General features: G+C 34.2%; 1 pseudogene; it reads left to right on the top strand.

Annotated features, from left to right (window-relative positions):
* The first annotated feature begins 1,901 nt into the window (after nucleotides 1-1,901).
* On the top strand, nucleotides 1,902-6,284 carry LOC125422320 (uncharacterized; annotated as a pseudogene).
* Nucleotides 6,285-15,708: the final 9,424 nt, after the last annotated feature.

The following is a 15,708-nucleotide window of genomic DNA, read 5'->3' as shown; positions in this document are numbered from 1 at the left end:
CGGTTTTGAATTAATTTTATAGGGTTTATTTTGTTTCTTTCAAGCCTATTTAAAAGCTTATTTTTCAATAATAATACAACTTTGATTTGATTAAGAAAATACTTGTGAGATTAATTATCTCTTTGTTCTTTGAGAACACCTAAAACACCATTAGAGAATTGGTTGTTTTAGCTTGACTTATCAATAGGTTTTCCATCCCCTATTGTGGCGTCTACATTATACCAAGGTTTCTAACCACAGGTTGGTTAGGGTTTGAGGTCCATTCCATTAGAACTTGAACTTAACTAAAGATCCGGGCTAATATAATACGGGTTTAGGAGCAGGTCATCCTAGGTTCGTGTCATTTGGTATCAGAGCTAAATTTTGTTCAGGTTTGATCTATCTTTATTTGCTTTATTTGTTTTTGTGTTATTTTGCAATTTTAGAATTAGGTTAAGGTTGCATCCATCCCATACACGTTCTGCATCTAAAAAAAAAAAAAACAAAATTTTCATTCCTAGTTGAATTAGGTTTCCTAGTTTTATCGTATTTTTGTTTCCTAACTTGTTGGTTGTCTTTTATCATTGTTCTTGATAATTTTGGTTTTTTTTGATTTTCCTTTTCTGTTTTAGTCTTAGAAATTTGCATTCATATATTCAAAAAAAGAAAAAAAAAAAAAGAGTTTGCGGCAACATTAAAAAAAAAAAAAAAAAACTGCACATTGGTGTTTATTTGGAGGTCACGGGTTTGGTGTTTGTTTTGGAGTTGGAATTGCAATTTTGGTAATTATTCTTGCTACTGCAGTTGTTTATGTTCTGTGAGTGAAAAAAAGAAAAAAAAAGAAAGAAGAGGTAAAGCCGAATATATAAAAAAAAAAAAAATTTCAGTTTGTTGGAGTTTGATTTGTTTGCTGGAAATTTGTTGGAGCTGCTGGGTTTTTATTATTTATTCAATATTTGAGTTGCTGGGAAATTATTTTTGCTGCTGGATATTTGGATTTTGGGTGTTTAAATTTTTTGGATTAAAATTAGTTAAAGGAATTGATACAAAACTTGAATTACAAGAACAACAACCAACACTTTTCTATATTTTTGTTCTCTTTGATTCTTGTTCGTATTTGAATTTCTTTTTTTGGAATTTTATTCTTGAACTCATAATCTACTACCATCTGGTGCAGTTTTCAAAAATTCCAACGTTTTCCCATTATTTTGTGTTTTCTTGTCTAGAAAGCCGAAAAAAAATAGGATTTGTTGGATTTTTTCGGCATTGCCTACTTTTTGCTTACTGTTTGTTGATAAGTTTAATTAAAACATACTAGTGATCTAATTGCTATTTTGTGGGTGTTTTAATTAGAACTTTGAGATAATTCATTGAGTGGAAAAAGGCAAGAGTGTGTGAGCTTAAAAGAGGGTAAAAGCCGAAACTAGTGTGCAAGCACGAGTGTCGAGACCTTGTTTGAGTGAAACACGTGAGGGAGTGAATATTGTGAGGATTTATTTTATTTTTTGCAGTATTTTACTAACATGGCAGATTCTAGAATAAGAAGAGGAGATCCACCCTTGAGGATCAATGAGGAAGAGTCCGTAGCATTCCATGGCGATGACTGAGCTACCTGGAGTGGAGACCAAGTGGACATGAGAGCTATTTTGGAATCAATACAGCGGGTTAGTGCTCAAGTTGAGCATGTAAATCAAAGAGTGGGAAGACTAGAAGCCTCACAAGGAAGGCCGAATACAAGAAATAGGCATGAATTCCATGGAGCACGAGGCCGAGGACGAGGAGGTCGCGAGAGGCCGAGAGAGGAATTTGATGAGGAGCCATTCGACGGCGACTTTGAGGAAAGTATGGACGAAACCTTTGCTGTCCAAGATAGAGCTGGCCATGGGAGATATAGGAGGGAAGATACAGATGATGATTTGGGAAATATCAAGGTTAACATCCCACCTTTTATGGGTAAAAGTGATCCCGAAGCTTATTTGGAGTGGGAAGAAAAAATGGAGATGATTTTTGACTGCCACAACTATTCGGAAGGTAAGAAGGTGAAGTTGGCAGCAATGGAGTTTGGCCATTATGCACTCCAATGGTGGACAAATGAGCAAAGCACCCGAAGGAGGATTGGTGATGACTTGATTACAACATGGCGTCAAATGAAAGGAGCCATGAGAAAGCGGTTTGTGCCTTCTCATTACCATAGGTTGCTGCATCAAAGGCTTCAATCTTTGTCTCAAGGAAGTAGGTATGTGGAGGATTATTACAAAGAGATGGAGATGTTAATGATGAGGCTAAGTATGAATGAGGATAGGGAGGCAACAATGGCAAGATTTCTTGGAGGGTTAAACCGAGACATTGCCAACCAACTTGAATTACAACAATACTTGGAATTGGAGGAGATGTTGCATGTAGCAATTAAGCTTGAGAACCAATTCAAGAGGAGGGGTGTTAGTACACGGTTTGGAGGAGTTTCTAGCAATGGAAGTACAAGTTCAAGTAGCTGGAAAAACAATCCCACCTATGAAAACAAGTTGAAGCCGAAATTAGGAGAAGAAATTACCAACCGGCCAAGAAGGGAGGTCAAGATCGAATCTGTCGAAGCACTTAGAGGTGAGATAAAATCTGATCCTAAACCTCAAAAATCCAGAGAAATAATTTGTTTTAAGTGCCAAGGAAGAGGACACTTAGCCAGCCAATGCCCAAATAGAAGAATCATGGTATTAAAGGGTGATGACGAGCTAGAATCGGAAAATGAAGAAAGTGAGGATGAAGCCAAGCAAGAGGAGAAGGACTTGGAGGATGAACCGGAAACCTTGCAAGCATCCAATGCTGAATTAAACTTGCTTTCTAGGAGAGTACTTGCTGCATACAAAGATAAGGATGAGATATCTACAAAGAGAAAACATCTTCCACACTCGCTGCGAAATACAAGGTAAAATTTATAGCATGATTATAGATAGTGGGAGTTGTACTAATGTGATAAGTAATCTTGTAGTTGATAAATTAGGCTTGAAAACAATTAAACATCTAGAACCTTATAGATTACAATGGCTTAATGATAGTGGTGAGATGAAAGTAAACAAACAAGCCAAAGTAAAATTTAATATAGGTAGATATGAGGATGTAGTTTTATGTGATATTGTACCCATGATTGCTGGACATATACTATTAGGTAGACCATGGCAATTTGATAAAGATGCTACTCATTTTGGTCGAGAAAATAGTATTATTTTCAGGTTTAAAGGGAAGAAGGTCAAGCTGGAACCATTATCTCCTAAAGAGGTTTACAAAGACCAATTACAAATGCAACAAAGGAGAGAAGCTGAAAAGCTCAAGGAAAAAGCAAGTATGGCACCAACGGCTTCACCGTCCTTTCAAGAAGGTAAGATTGAGGTTGCTGACCAAGCTAAGGTTTCTAAGGTTCATATTGAGTGGAAAGATCAAGGGAAAACCGAAAGAGAGGGAAAAGGAAGTGGCAAACCTGCGAGCTTGGAGAAGGAAGAGGAATCCGAAGGTTTGCGCCAATCCAAGGGAAAAAAAGAAAAAGAAAGAAAGGAAAGGTTAAGTAGCAATTTTTATTTGAGTTTAGGGGATATTAATAAGGTTATTGAGTGTAAGAAACCTTTGCTGGTCATGCTTTACAAAGAAAATTATTTTAATGATCAAACTAACTTTGAAGAACTTGAATTGCCAAGTTCAATGATTTCTCTTTTGAAGGAATTTGGAGATGTCTTCCCAAATGAGATTCCAAGTGGACTACCACCTATTCGAGGGATAGAACATCAAATTGACATTATTCCAGGGGCTTCCATACCAAATAGACCAGCTTATAGGAGCAATCCCGAAGAAACAAAGGAGCTGCAAAAACAGGTAAGTGATTTGCTTGATAAAGGATACATTCGTGAGAGTTTAAGTCCATGTGCTGTTCCTATTTTGTTGGTACCTAAAAAGGATGGTTCTTGGAGAATGCATGTTGATTGTAGGGCTATAAATAACATTACCATCAAATATAGACATCCCATTCCTAGATTAGATGATATGCTTGATGAGTTGCATGGTACTTGCATGTTTACAAAAATTGATCTTAGGAGTGGTTATCACCAAATTAGGATGAAAGAAGGTGATGAATGGAAAACCGCATTCAAAACTAAATATGGGCTGTATGAATGGTTAGTTATGCCTTTTGGATTATCCAATGCACCTAGTACTTTCATGAGACTTATGAATCATGTAATGCATCCATTTATTGGTAAATTTGTGGTTGTTTATTTTGATGACATTCTAAAATATTACCGAAATTTGGATGACCATGTGGATCAACTTAGGCAAGTTTTGCAAGTTCTTAGAAAGGAAAGATTGTTTACTAACATTAAAAAATGTGAATTTTGCAAAGAAGAGCTTGTGTTTCTAGGTTTTGTAGTAAGTGCTGCAGGAATCAAAGTTGACCAAGCTAAGGTGAAAGCAATTCAAGAGTGGCCGGTTCCTATTTCTATCACCCAAGTGAGGCGCTTTCATGGCTTGGCAAGCTTTTACCGAAGATTTGTCAAGGATTTTAGTACCATAGCAGCACCATTGAATGAAGTTGTCAAGAAGAATGTTGGTTTCAAATGGGGGGAAGTACAAGAAAAATCTTTTAATTTGTTGAAAGAAAAATTCTGTAATGCACCTTTGTTAGTTTTGCCAAATTTTTCTAAGACTTTTGAAATTGAGTGTGATGCTTCGGGTGTAGGTATTGGAGCTGTCTTAATGCAAGAAGGAAGGCCCATAGCCTACTTTAGTGAAAAATTAAATGGAGCTGCCCTAAACTACCCGACTTATGACAAGGAGATGTATGCTTTGGTGAGGGCTTTGGAGACCTGGCAGCATTATCTTATGCCAAAGGAGTTTGTGATTCATACGGATCATAAGTCTTTGAAGCATATCAAGGGTCAAGGAAAGCTCCACCGAAGGCATGCTAAGTGGATTGAATTTATTGAAACATTTCCATATGTGATCCGCTACAAAAAAGGTAAGGAAAATGTGGTTGCCGATGCATTATCCCGAAGGTATGTGCTCTTTTCTACCTTAGATGCTAGATTGCTTGGATTTGAACAATTGAAAAAACTTTATGAGCATGATAGTGACTTTGGAGAAATTTTTAGAACCTGTTTGAAACATGGATTTAATAAATTTTACATATTTGAGAGATATTTGTTTAAGGAAAACAAACTTTGTGTGCCTAATTGTAGTATTAGGGAATTATTGGTTCGGGAAGGACATGGGGGTGGTTTAATGGGTCATTTTGGTGTTTTAAAAACTTTATCCTTGCTGCAAGAACATTTTTGTTGGCCTAACATGAGGAGAGATGTCGAGAGAACTTGTGAAAGATGTTTGAAGTACCGAAAAACAAAATCAACATTGAAACTGCATGGATTGTATAAGCCTTTGCCAATCCCTACCTATCCTTGGGTAGATTTGTCTATGGATTTTATTCTTGGGTTGCCTAGGTCAAGGACAGGTAAGGATTCAATATTTGTTGTAGTAGATAGGTTTTCTAAGATGGCACATTTTATTGCATGTAACAAAACTGATGATGCATCCAATATTGCTAATTTATTTTTCAAGGAAATTGTGAGATTGCATGGAATGCCAATAACTATTGTATCGGATAGGGATGCTAAGTTCTTAAGTTATTTTTGGAAAACATTGTGGGCTAAATTAGGTACTAAGCTTTTATTTTCAACTACTTGTCATCCACAAACTGATGGACAAACCGAAGTAGTAAATAGAACCTTGTCTGCATTGTTGAGAGCATTAATTAGTAGAAATTTAAGGACTTGGGAAGAATGTTTGCCACATGTTGAATTTGCATATAATAGGTCTTTACATTCAGCAACTAAATTTACTCCATTTGAAATTGTTTATGGTTTTAATCCTTTGACTCCATTAGATTTAACATCTTTGCCTTTAAGTGAGCGTGCTAATCTAGATGGAAAACAAAAAGCTGGTTTGTAAAGCAGATTCATGAGAAGACACGAGCAAACATTGAGAGGAGGACAGAGCAATATGCAAGGGTGGCTAATCAAGGCCGAAAATCAACGGTATTTGAACCTGGAGATTGGGTGTGGCTGCATTTAAGGAAAGAAAGATTTCCCGAACAAAGGAAATCAAAACTCATGCCGAGGGGTGATGGACCTTTTCAAGTTTTGGAGAGAATAAACGACAATGCCTACAAACTTGATCTACCGGGTGAGTATAGTGTTAGTGCCACCTTTAATGTTGCTGACTTATCTCCTTTTGCTGCAGGTGATGACTTCGATTTGAGGACAAATCCTTTTCAAGAGGAGGGGAATGATGCGAATCCAACCGAGACTGTTCGCCCGACAATCCGCTGGGGTACTGACCCAATACAAGTGAAGGTGGGACCGATCACTAGGGCCCAAGCCAAGAAGTTCAAGGACAATCTTGCTTTCTTCATACAAGGAATAAGTCATAGTGAAGAGGGGTTGGCCATATCTAAAGAACCAAGGCCTGTTTTACTCATACAAGCAATAGAAGCCAAAACAGGGCCGAGTGACGTTTTTGGTGATAATAAGGAGGCCGGGTTGTATGAATTGGAACCCCATCCTTATGAGTTCAATTCATATGGAGGATGAGTCATAGAAACCAGCCAAAGCAGCTTCAAAGCTGACCAACAAGGTGGTTTGCGCACAAGGAGAAGGAAAGGCCGGATTTGCTGTATTCCTTGCTGGCTTTACTGTATTTTACTGTATTAGCCTTTTCTCATACTTCCAAGCAAGGGCAACGTGAGGAACTTCATAATAAGCTTATTTGGCATCCTACAAAGCATATTGAAGCTGATTTGGACCTCAATTTGGTCAAAGATTGGTCAAAGTCAATTTAGTCAAAAAGCTAGTATTATAGTTTCGTAATTTTATTCTACTTTTTGTTTTAGGAAACTACCATTACTTTTTAGTTTTTATTTATTTATTTTCTGGACAAATAAGTTTAGGAAAGTTATTATTTTATTATTTTCATTGTAAATTAATTAATTCCTAATTCAAAATAAAGGAATTAATTAATCAAATTTAGTTTAGGAAACTCAGTTTAGGACATATTAGAATTCGGTCAAGTTTCCTAATTCCTATAGGAGTCCGGTTTTGAATTAATTTTATAGGGTTTATTTTGTTTCTTTCAAGCCTATTTAAAGGCTTATTTTTCAATAATAATACAACTTTGATTTGATTAAGAAAATACCTGTGAGATTAATTATCTCTTTGTTCTTTGAGAACACCTAAAACACCATTAGAGAATTGGTTGTTTTAGCTTGACTTATCAATAGGTTTTCCATCCCATATTGTTGCGTCTACATTATACCAAGGTTTCTAACCACAGGTTGGTTAGGGGTTGAGGTCCATTCCATTAGAACTTGAACTTAACTAAAAATCCGGGCTAATATAATACGGGTTTAGGAGCAGGTCGTCCTAGGTTAGTATTAAGAACTTTCTTCACCATGCTTCAGTTTTGGCCTGGTGTCATATGTGGGATTGCTTCCCCAAATACTTGGATTCGATCTCCCACTGTTTGATACTCCTTCAAACCGTGAGCTTGTACCCCTTCTCTTGAATTGGTTTTCAATCTTGATAGCCATATGAAGCATCTCCTCCATGACTAACTCCATCTCTTTATAGTAATCCTCCACGGTCCTACTTCTTTGAGTTAATGATTGAAGTCTTTGATGCAGCAATCTATGATACTGAGTCAACATAAATCTCTTCCTCATGGCTACTTTCATTTGGTGCCAAGTAGTAATTAATTCATCACCAACTCTCCTTTGGTTACTTTGCTCATTAGTCCATCATTGGAGTGCATAATGACTTAATTTCAAGACATCCAATTTCACCTTCTTTGCCTCGAAATAATTATGGCAATCAAATATCATCTCCATATTCTCCTTCCAGGCTAAGTATGCCCCCGGATCACTTTTGTCCAAAATTGGTGGTATATTGACTTTGATTTTTCCAAGGTCATCATCTTCATTTAGAACCTATCTTCCACTGTGTTGCCTTCCTTAGAGAGCAAAAAATCATCAAATTCCTCTTCTAGATTGTTTCCAAAATTACCGTCCTTAAATTCTTCCCGAGGCTGTCCTCGACCTCGGTCTCCATGAAACTTTTGCCTTTGATTCCGCCCACCTTGTGATGTTTCTAACCTGTCCATCATTTGGTCTTGGTGATCAAAGTGAGCATTAATCCTTTGAAGTTGTTCCAAGACTGCCATCATGTCAGTAGGTTCACCTCCACTTCCCGTTGCTCGAGAATCTCCTTTGAACCCAATGGATTCCTCTTCGTCAATTCTAAATAAATCATCTCCTCTTCTCATCCTTGAATCTACCATGTTAGTATAAATAACACAATAATTCTCACCAAAATCACTCCCTCATGTGTTTCACTCAAACAAGGTCTCGATATTTGTATTTGCACACTAGTTTCGGCTTTTAACCCTCTTTTGAGCTCACACTCTCTTGCATTTTTTGACTCGTAAGAATATCTTAAAGTTCTATTAAAACACACTCAAAAAACTAACTATATCACAAGTATGCCTTAATTAAACTTATCAACAAAGCAACAACTAAAACAAACCAATACTGAGTGAATTAACAAAACCTAGTCTTGGCCTAACTAGCCAAGAATAAGGTAAATCAACAAGTAATTATCGAAATCAATAAGGAACTAACTAGAATATTAAGAAACCAATAATTTAAGGATAAAATCTAGAAAAGAGATTCAAACAACGAACAAGAAGCAATTTGAACAAATGTGGAGTAGTTGTTGGTTGTAGTTATTGTAATTTTAAGTCTTTGTATAAAATCCTTTACCAACTTTAATCCCAAATAATTTTAGCACTCAAAATTCAAATTTCCAACAACAAATATTGAATTCTAGAAACTACAAATATCACAAATTCAATTTTCCAATTCAAACAAATTCAAATTCCAAACTTCAACCAAAACCGGCCTTTTACAATATATATTTTTTATTAGGCTTTTTGGCCTTTTTTTTTTTTTTGTTTCTATTGTTTTTTTTTATCACAAATAAAAAGATGCAAACACAATTTTCAACAGCACCAAACAGTACAGAAATCGCAATTCCAAACCAAACATAAGCTCAAACCCGTGGCCACACAAATTGTAAATTTTGTGACTTTGCAATATGCTGCTGCAAAATCCTTCAATTTTTTTGTAATATATGAATGCAACTAATTTAAACTTGAAACATCAAAGAAAAATAAACAATAACCCAAATTACTAGGAAGTAAAATGCAAAACAACCAACAAACTAGGAAACAAAAATTTATATAAGATAAAGCACAAATTCAGCTAGGAATTGTTTTATTTATTTATTTATTTTTTTATGCAGAATGTGTAGAAGATAGAAGAAACCTTAACCTAATGCTAAAATTGCAGATTAACACAGAACAAAATAAAACAAATAAGATAGATCAAACCTGAACAAAACCTTTCTTTTATACCGAATGATACGAACCTAGGTCAACTTGCTCCTAAACCCATATTATATTAGCCCAGATCTTAATTGTGTTTAAATTTTAATGGAAACCTTAACCCCTAAACAACTTGTGATTAGAAACCTTGGTATATAATGAAGATGCCACAATAGGTGATGGATGTCCTATTGATAAGTCAAACTAAAACACTTGATTTCTATTAAGTGTTTTAGGTGTTCAAGAATTCTTTCTCGCAAATATTTTTTTGTATAATATCTAAGCTATATTCTCATTGAAAAATAAGCCCTTACATAGGCTAAAGTCGCAAAACAAAAACCATAAAACACAAAGGTAAAATTCGACTATAGTGAAGGAAATATGATGTGGCCGAATTTCATGACTTTCCTAAACTAATTTGGTCCATATCGGCCTCCACCACTTGAATGCTTAAAGCAGGTGTTGAATCTTTGGGTATTGATAAATCTTTTTGAGTATTGATAACTCCTTGAATGAATCCAGGCAAGTTATCCTTAAATCTCTTGGCTTGTGCCTTAGTGATTGGCCCGGTTTTCAACTATATAAGATCAGCATTCTAATGGGCTGTCTATTGTTATAGGCGAATTCTCATCACAATCCACTAAAGAAACCCATTTTTGGCCAACGTAAAATGCTAAGTGTTTCCCCTCTTTCTCTCCCTTGTTTAAAATTGACACTCACCTAGCTCTAGCTCACACAATCACTCATAAATTTCAGCTTCGAAGAAGAACATTTTTTATCCGTTCTTATGCACACTGCATCTATGATAGACCTTTTGTAGTGTTTCTAATAGCTCCTGGTATGCTTCTTTCTCTCTTACTTTCTCTCCATTTTCTTTTTCAACGTTATGGTATGGATTTCCATATTGTTATTATTTTGGGTGCTTTAGATTTTGGGTTTTTATTCATGTTTTTATTGCCAAATGGAATTTCATGGTACCATTTCATCAATTTGAAATGCCTTCTTTTATGAAAACTGTTATACCAAATGCTTACCATTCCATTAGTGGACATGGATAAACATTTGTTGCTATCTTAAATCTTACATCAAAAATATAGGAGATGACTTTACTATGTAGTTGGCTGGTTTTGTTACTTATTTATTAAACTACATTACCATCCTCAATTCACAATGCATATACATTTTGTTTCTACCTATTTAAGCCCGTGGTTGGAAGCCTAAAAATTGTGCATTAATTGGTCAAACTCTTTATAAAAAAATGTTGAAATCAATGTTTATCTTGTTGGATTTTAATTTGGAATCAGTATATTAATTGTAAAATTGAATTTGATTTGGCTTAATCAAAACCTTCTCATATACAATTTTGGTGGAGCATTTTGTTTTTTGTTTACTTGTTTGCTTTTTTAATTGGGTTCTAGCTTTGTTCATATGCCACAATAGTTGATTTGTTATAGTGGTTTATTTTACTGTGAATTTGCTTCATGGAATTATGTTATTGGTTAAATTTGCTGTTTGTTTTTAGCTTGTTTGTGTAGCTTTCATTTATTTTTTCATAATTTTTGTTATTGTTTTAACTATTTATTGTCATACATAAGCTTTCAAGACAGCTTTGTTGTATAACAATTGTGGAATATTGTGTCAACCATAGAATTTTCCAAATGTATAGTTCATATAACTATTTGCTTTGTGTATGCCCTAAATCATATTTTTGTTTTCCTTATTCTTTAGATAACTAGAATTAGAAATGGATTAACTTTGGATTTCCAACCTGATCATAGATATAACTAGTTTATTTTATAACCATCACATTTTTTCACTTCACAAAGTCGACGTGTCAAACTTGCTAAAAGATGGTACTTGCATTTTATGTTATAAAAATTTACCTTTTTCATCGTCATTTACTAGAGTTCCATAATCATTTGCTACTATTAATTGTCTCCATAATGCATATATACAATATTACCATGTTTGCTTCATTGTGTTAAGTGATGCTTGTTTTTTTAAAAATCTTTGAGGTTATTACTATATGAACCATGTTGGAGCCTGTTGGATTCACTTGCTTATGCATGTCCATTTTCATCTTTGCACTTTCTTTTTCCTCATATAGATTTCAGAAATACTTTATCTACATTTGTACATTTTATGTGCCATTTATTATTTGGTAACACTAGTTTCAATATCAGCTTTGCTCTTTTAGTAATTTTTTTTTTTTTATCAACTGTGTCTTAATGTGGAAGTGCCGATGGGGACAAAATTTGTATCTCTTTACTTCTTACGCCTGCAGCTCTTTGTAAGTGAGAATAGATTATTACAGCTTCTCAAGTTTCTAGATTCCTTAGTCGATATGTTGGTCTCTTTTTCTTACATTTCCATAGTTCAAACTATGCATGTCACACTATGATATGTAAAGCATCCATTTAAAAATGTCATTTGGCTAGCAGTTATATATGCAATAATTGAACAATGATGGAGCAACCATGTTGTAACTACTATGTTATGTTCTCTCTAGAACATTTCAATGAGTCGACTTATATGTAAATAGACCATCTACAAAGTGTCCTTGCTATGTTTTTAACAACTTATGTCCTTGATAGTCATATTGTAATGCATACTTTTATGCATGTTGCTTGTACAAATTAGAAATAGTTGTATTTGAGTTGCTCAATCCATTTGTTCTACCATTGTTGCTCCACTTGGTGATCTATAGCATTGTCATAAGCTAATCTGGTGATTTAATTTAATTATGTGTCCTACCTTCCTTATTTACTAAGTAGGATATATTATTGTACATAAACAACTTATTCATTGAAGCCTAACCATCCGAACCTTGTAATGGAATTTTCATTTCCATGATAGTTATGTCTCCCACACAAAAGTAAAAGCTAGTTCTTACCTTGTCTTGGTTTATACAAAAGCATTCAAGTTTAAAAGTTACACCTTAAGTACAACTGAGTCCATTTTCACAAGTTATGGTATGATTAGAAGTCAAACTTTCATCATATGTATGATTTTGTAGAATGTTGATGATGTGCATTTTCATCACGTATCTATTTAATTGGTACAATATAGCAAGTAAGACAATGAGTAAATTGAGATTGGTGATTACTGTATTTTTTGTGCCCATCCTTGTAACAAATCTAGATGCCAATTGCATGATTTCTGCATCAACATAATCGATCTTCTATTAAGGGCCAATTTTATCAAAGGAATTCATTGCATAGGAATCTACATAAGGATATCAAAGAACACAAGATAAAACACATGGAATAGAGACAAAAAAGCACATAACTTTTCACAATGAAAAGAATCAAAGGCTCTCAGGTGCTTAGCTGCATGTTGTTGTTGATATATTAACTCATATATTTATATATATATTCATGTGTGTAAAAATGTATCATAGTAGCTAAAGAAATTCATACCTTTATCATAGTTGCATAGAATTGTTCTTTTTTTTGGTTTCTCCACATTTTATTGCTCTGCATCTTGTAAACAATGACATAACAATAAGTTTCTTACAATGCAAGGCATCACCATCTTCATTGTCATGAAAGCCAATGGCTTCACCTTTACTTGCTTCATACATGCATTAAAGTGTCTCATAGTTGATGAAAATAGTGGTGAGCATATCCTAGAGGCATATACGTAATGAGAGAAAAGTATAGAATATTAAGTTACTAGAATATTCTAGCATTATATAAATTCAAGGTAAAATATGTATTTTTAAGTTATTTTTCCACTTTTATCTGTATGTTGCCATAAACCAATTTCCAATTTTTTTCTTTGTAGTTTCTTGCTACATCTCATATACAAGTGCTTGGCATATTGAACCTCTTCACAGCAGGTAATAAATTGACCATCTCAATTTACTATTTTTGCATGAATATGTTTTTTTCCTAGTATTTCGATCTTGTACATGTGCCAACTCTATTACTTGTTTGGTCGATTGTCTCTCCTTGTTCCATATTTACTATACTACCAGTATACATTGGATATGTACATATGTTTTCCCAAAAAAAAAAAAAAAAGACGATTTGCTATTTTTGCATTTGTGATTTGCATTTACTGCTTAATTTTTTATGTGACTGCATATTTTATGTGGAAAAAGTTGACTTTAAACCTAACTTACATATTGTATGTCAATTCTTTGGTATTCATCCATCGTTGTCCATTACTAAATATAGTAGCTGACTAGTTTCAAGATATACATTAATCTAGTGACCTACAAGTGCAAACTAATTTGTAGCATACATTCTTAGATGGCCACAATCTACTTATTAATAGTACTTGCTTACTTATTTCTGTGGTAGTTAGCTATACTGTTATCGCTTTGTTATCTATTTTCTTTACTCATATAACTTCCACTGCATAACTTCTCATATTCTTAATATAATAGCATGTGGCCTTTATGAAGCGTATATAATATATGCTTAAGCTTTATTTTAGTTAGTTGTTACCTGCTCATATATCTTCCTAATTGTTTATGTTACCATTAAGCATATACATATGAATAAAAGTCAGATGCAGCACCTATGAAACAAAACACTTCCTGAATATATTAATGGAGTTAACCATTTTTTGGAATTTGCAAGAAATCATGTTGGCAATGGGACTAAAATCAAATGTTCCTATTATAAGTGCATCAATTTTGTCTTGCTTTCATCGGCTCATGTACGTAACCATTTGGTCATCCACAATATTGTAAGGTCATATAATCCATGGATATGCCATGGAGAGACATCCATGATCCGTGCTATTAAGGATACAACATTGAATGGGAGTGATGAATTATATACGAATAATAACGGTGTGGTGGTCGATGGGACTTGGGATATGTTGCTAGATTTGAATAATGAGGAGTTGAATGAATGGGCTAGGTTTTCCACATCCCAATTTGCTTTTGGAGAAGCTTCACTTGAGTCAAATACATTTACCAATTTGTTCAAGGATGCAACATAACCATTGTATCTTAGTTTTAAAACATCTAGGCTTTCATTCATTTTGAGGTTGCTGCATTTAAAGACTCTCAATGGATGGACCAATAAATCTTCAATATGCTACTTGAACTACTTAAGGATATATTCCCTGTTGTAGCACGTGTGCCTTCTTCCTAATGTAATGCAAAACAAATAATACGTGAGTTGGGACTTCATTATGAGAAAATAGATACTTGTCAAAATGATTGTACACTGTTCTTGAATGAATATAAGAACCTAAAAGTTTGTCCAACTTGCAATGAATCTCGATATAAATGTATCTCAGAAGGTTCCACACAAGATATTATGTAACTTGCCATTGAAGTCTAGCTGCAATGAATGTTTATATCATAAAAAATGGCGAAAGATAAGAGATGGCACCAAGATTTACACGGAAAGGATGGAATCTTAACATACACAACTAATTTGGATGCATGGAAGCATTTTAATGAACCATTCCTTATATTTGCCAGTGACTTTCAAAATGTGGTGCTTGAATTAGCAAGCAAAATTTTAATCCATCGGATAACATGAGGACATCTTATAGCATGTGGCTGATCATTCTGGTCCCCTACATTCTACCATCTTCGCTATGTATCAAATCTCAATTTGTTATGTTATCTTTGCTGATCTCAGGTCCTAAGTGAAAGGAACCTAGGATGACCTACTCTTAAACCTGTATTTTATTAGCCCGGATCTAATTATGTTCAAGTTCTAATGGTCACTTTGACCCCTAACCAACCTGTGATTAGAAACCTTGGTATATAAGGAAGACGCCACAATAGGTGATGGAAGTCCTATTGATAAGTCAAATTAAAACACCCACTCCCTAATGGTGTTTTAGGTGTTCAAAAGAACAAAAAGAATTCAATCTCACAAGTAGCTTTCCATATAAAATTCAAGCTTTATTCTTATTGAAAAATAAGCCTTTAAATAGGCTTCAAAGTCATGAAATAAACCCTAAAAAACAAAGGGAAAACCGACCATACAAAGTGGTTTCCTATAGTGGCCAAAATTCTCACTCATTTCCTAATCTAATTTGCATTAATTAATTCCTTTATTTTGAATTAGGAATTAATTAATTTACAATGAAAATAATAAAATAATAAATTTCCTAAACTTATTTCTCCAGAAAATAAATAAATAAAAACCAAAAAGTAATGGTAATTTCTTAAAATAAAAAGTAAAATTAAATTAGGAAACTAAAATATTAGCTTTTTGACTAAGTTGACTTTGACCAATTTTTAGCCTCTTTAAACTCCAATTCAGCTTCTATATGCTTTTT

This window comes from Ziziphus jujuba, chromosome 1 (assembly GCF_031755915.1).
Source record: "Ziziphus jujuba cultivar Dongzao chromosome 1, ASM3175591v1".
NCBI lineage: Eukaryota > Viridiplantae > Streptophyta > Magnoliopsida > Rosales > Rhamnaceae > Ziziphus > Ziziphus jujuba.
This window is presented reverse-complemented; position numbering and strand designations above follow the sequence as displayed.